At 35.9% G+C, this 4,863-nt stretch overlaps 1 long non-coding RNA gene across 1 annotated transcript; it reads right to left on the bottom strand.

The window, feature by feature from the left end:
- Window positions 1–1,579: 1,579 nt before the first annotated feature.
- LOC141367349 (uncharacterized) lies at window positions 1,580–3,156 on the bottom strand. The gene is made up of 2 exons (XR_012371706.1): window positions 2,897–3,156; window positions 1,580–2,421 (listed from the first exon to the last, which is right to left on the bottom strand). It is a non-coding gene; the product is annotated as an uncharacterized lncRNA (long non-coding RNA).
- Between the last annotated feature and the right edge of the window lie 1,707 nt (window positions 3,157–4,863).

Genomic DNA, 4,863 nt, shown 5'->3' with positions numbered 1-4,863 from the left:
AATCCCCTTGTTTTAACCGAGTAAGCCCCACCCACTGACTAACATTGAATTTGCATACAAGTTGAAAATAAAAATGAACACGAAAATTAAAACGAAAATGAAAAAGAAAAACAGAACATGAAATTAAAACTTTACATTTTAATTTTGTCCCTATTATTGCTTGTGCATGAATAAAAAGCCTTTTAAAAAATGTATTTAAAGATTCCTTTTCAAGCTTGCCTTTTTATTTTAATATTGTCAGTCTTGACTCAAGATTATATTGAAAATGAAATGTCAAATCATCAATTTAATTAAATTTTTCAATTTGGCCGGAATAATGCTTCATCACGTTAAAAATGAAAATGAAATAATTTAATATAATGTTTTAATTTTTATTTTAGCATTTCATTTTCAAATTTGGGACATATTTTGCGATTTTATTTTTTATTTTATAATTTAATTAATTATTTTATAATTTAATTAATTGTTTTATAATTTAATTAATTAATTTAAAAAAGACCAAAAAAACCTTCCATAAAGGTGTACATCTAACAACCCAAAAAAACCAAATACGTTTTTATAAGCTTTCAACTTCAAAAAAACGAGCGTTTAAAGACACAGAAATGGAAACAGGCAACTTTTCATAGTACTCCTATTAGTAAAACTGCGTCCAATAGGGGGAAACGTAGTCGGCGATCCACTTTATTCTCCTTAAAAGCTGGGTTTTACGGCTCGACAGCTTATAAAAACTTATTTCTGGGTTCTTTGGCTTGTTAGCTGTACATATTGTCACACAGCAGCTTTTAGGCATTATTCAGTTTTTTGTTATAAGCCAGAAATGACAAGGAGGCGGCTTCTCGCAATACAAAGTCAATGGAGACGGTTGGTTTGCTTTCCCCCCCGGTGGGCGTGGTTTTCAGGTTATGACGCGCTGCGCTCTGTCTCTATTCACCTTATTCCGCCACGCCCCTTTTTAATTTTTCGCTCTTCCGCATTTTGTCAACCGACTTCCGCTGCTAATATGGCACAGTGCATTCGGTGGTTAATTTGGTGGTTAGAAGATTGTTTGTAGTTCACTATAACTTTAGCGAAATGACAAATATCGCTACTGCTGTAAATGTTTTAAATTAGGAGCACTAAAACTTCATACGACGCTCGGATAGTCTTATATTGTCCCATCAATCGTCTCGTGGTTAGACGATATGAAGCGGCCGCGGCAAGTAACCTGGCATATTTAATTACCTCGTCCTGTCAGGAGTTGATGGAGCAACATTGAAAATTATTAAAAGTATGTCTACCAATATTTACACAGCGATTTCGTCTTTTTTTTATAGCAAATGTGCACCTTAGCCAGTTCAATAACTATTTCGTTTTTATGTGGTACCATGATAGAATTCATTTGCAAACTTGCCAACACTTATTCCTTCAAATCAGGAGACTTAAATCCTTTTAAGTGGAATCTACAAAGCTCACATATGGTTTAAGAAATTCCTTACAGATAATATCTGATCACACTGTAAAGGTTTATATAACTGCATGGGAGGCTACATCTGATCACATAGTAAATGTTTAATATAACTGCATGACATGTAACAGCTGATCACATTGTAAAGGTTTAATATAAATGCACAACATCTGATCACATTGTAAAGGTTTAATATAAATGCACAACATCTGATCACATTGTAAAGGTTTAATATAAATGCACAACATCTGATCACATTGTAAAGGTTTAATATAAATGCACAACATCTGATCACACTGTAAAAGTTTAATATCACTGCATGACATCTGATCACATATGAAGGTTTAATGTAACTTTACAACAGGTAAAGCAAGACCACCCTGCAATAAATTAAGACACAGCTTTATCGGAGTCATCAGGAGCTGATCCCAAGTGTTTATCTGGAAGCTGTTGGTGTATGTACTGGTAAAGTGCTTGGCGACTGTGTAATGGATGCAATATCAACCCTGTGTAAAGCTGAACCAAAGGTGGTTGTTTCTCAGTAGAGATTTGTACATTTGTGCCAGCTCAACACATTGAAGCAGTTTCTCGGACAGGGTTTACAGGACTAGGATTTAATTATATTAGGACATTTTAGTTTTTACAAACAAACCCTACAAAAAAACAAGACTGGTGCGCATCTTGTGACAATCCAATGGCATTCATATATGTTGAGGTATGTCAGTAAAAGGTGTTTTTAAATTATTGTAGCTCAAATATGCATTTTAGCTTGGGACCAGGATAAGCCCTGTCCGGGAAACCGCACCATTGTTTTCCCATATCAGATGTAGGTTGCTTCAGGTTGAGTTGTGATTTTAAAGTGTAGTTGTGGTCAGAGACGGATGGATCCTCCCATTGTGTTTCTGCATCACAGTTTAGGAACATGTTGATTGTATCATCCTCACAGTTGTCCACTGCATCACTACACATCAATGCATCTGTGAAAACAATATAACCACAAACATTTTTATGTTAGTATTTAAAATAAACTTGCATCATGAGAATTAATATATAACGTGAACGTTAAATGGCACCCATACTTAAACAGAACAGAGTGTAAGAGAGAGATGCATTAAAAAGAGACAGTAACATTATACACACAACCTTTAACTTCAGTGTTAAATAATACGTTGTTTAATAGGTCATTATCAATATCTGAATGAGAAATGAACTGACATTCTAGCATCTGAAATCTCAGTAACTTGTAGGAATCACGTGGGCTACTGTAAGAATGCAATGTACTACATTATCTCGTTGTACTATCGTAAATATAAAAATATAGGTGGACAATTAAAACCATTCAAATAGTTGCATTTTATAAACTAACGTTACTGATCTTAAGTGTATATTTATAACTGACTTCACAAATATAAATTTAGTCGAACGAGCACAAATATAGCTAAGATAGCTTACCTGAAACTGGCCACCTTTTCATCACCCGGCGTGGTTTAAAGTTTCCGGAACATCGTAGTCGAACCTTGGGATAAGGGTATTCCTCAGTTGGCTTAAAATTGGTAAGAAAGAAACATAAAGGCGCTCGGGTGAGCTTTTTAAGCTTTAACGCGTCGCCTTCAGTCACTGCCTCAGCTGCTCATCGTCTATGCGGCCGGAAGAACGTTGACAAAATGAGCGAAATGGCGCCGCCCTTGTTGTCGTGAAAAATAAGGTGAATAGCGATGACGCTGGTAGTGACAATTCTCTCAGACCAATCAGTGATTTACAGTGTTTTCGCGTCACGTTTTGGTATCAGCTCGGGTCACTTGTAACCTCGACCAAAGTGGTACTAAAAAAAGTATTGGGTACTACGTACTGCACCCAGTAGAAAAACTCCCAAAAGTAAGCTGACCCGACCCAAACTAAACCAAACCGTGGAGTACTATGCAATGGAAAAGCACCATTAGTGAGTGGTTCAGCAAATCGTGATCAAAATTGCCCATAAACTCACCTATAAACTTTGCTTTGGTACCCATTCCTTGGGATTTCCCATTTAAGTTTGGTTTATGTTAAAGTTTCCCCCATTCAGTCAACAAGGTCATTACAGCGGTAAACCAATAGAAAGCACTAAAACAAACCTTTTTCTTACTGTATACGGACTTCACTGGACTTTAATTAAATGCGATTTTCTTAATATTTTGATTTTTTTTGCACTCTCAAGTTTTATCAGATTTTATCTCAACCAAATATTGTCATATCCTAACAAATCTTACATCAATGGAAAACTTATTTATTTAGCTTTCGGATAATGTATAAATCTCAATTTTAAAAAAATTACCCTTACAACTGGTTTTGTGGTCCAGGGTCACAAATGTCTGTTTTAATGTCTACATGTCTGCAAAAATATAGTAATGGAGTAAATTGCACTGTTTGCGTATGGACTCGCATAAAAAAAGAAGAGGCACATGTCAAGACTTTCTTAAATAATGAATTATGTTGTCGTTTTTATGAAATCTCTTCAGGACACTTAATTACAGTATATGGCGTGGTGTTATAATGCTTTTGGTCCTTTTGAAACCTGAAGAGATGGTCACAGTCCACTCCGACTGTAAAATAATCTATGTTTTGGTTTTGAAGAACAAAGAAACCCATCAGGGGTTTAAACCGTGAGGGTGGGTAAATAATGACAATACAAAAAAAAATCTGTCATCGTTTGCTCATGCTGGTTCAAATTTTGAAGAATTGTATGGGTCACTGTTGTACAATTGAAAGAAGGCACACATTAAACAACAGTAACGTGAGTAAATGGTGAATGATTTTTTTTCTCTTTCAGCAAATGTGATGTTGCAACATTTAACAGGAGTCTGGAATACAAGGTGAAAGTTTTCTTTCATCATAATTGGCTGTATAAATATAATTGTGTTGGCTTCGTGGCGTAGCCGTCAGGCATGTTAGCGATCACGTTTAAGGTTGCTGGACTATTACTTTACAACAATGAATACTTCAATGACTGTCATTTCCAGTCTGATCCAGTCTGAATATTAATACACTATTTGTGTAACAGGAATCTCTCATTCTCACCGCAGCCCCCTTAGGGTCTGGATCAGACCCAGCACACATTAAATGCCAATAAAGGCGGCTCTGACACAGCGCATGTTTACAGTAAGTGGTTACTCCTCCGTGGGTGATTGTGCATGTTATTGCATGCATAGATCACCACATTTAGCAATAGGAAAACAGACCCACTGTGTCTTGGAGAACACATGAAACCTGTTAATCATTCTTTGAGTGATTCTGAAGGACTTGTATTATCAGATGGGCTACATGTGGAGAGCGTGTCCCAGTGAGTGTAAAATAAGCATGAGTAATGATTGATACTCTTCATGTTGTTTAATGACAATCAGAAAATGATAACAAAAGATTATGACATTCAAAGTCATGTGGCT

This window comes from Misgurnus anguillicaudatus, chromosome 10 (genome assembly GCF_027580225.2).
Source record: "Misgurnus anguillicaudatus chromosome 10, ASM2758022v2, whole genome shotgun sequence".
Taxonomy (NCBI): Eukaryota; Metazoa; Chordata; class Actinopteri; order Cypriniformes; family Cobitidae; genus Misgurnus; species Misgurnus anguillicaudatus.
The sequence above is the reverse complement of the archived record's forward strand: the minus strand, read 5'-3'. Positions and strand labels throughout refer to the sequence as shown.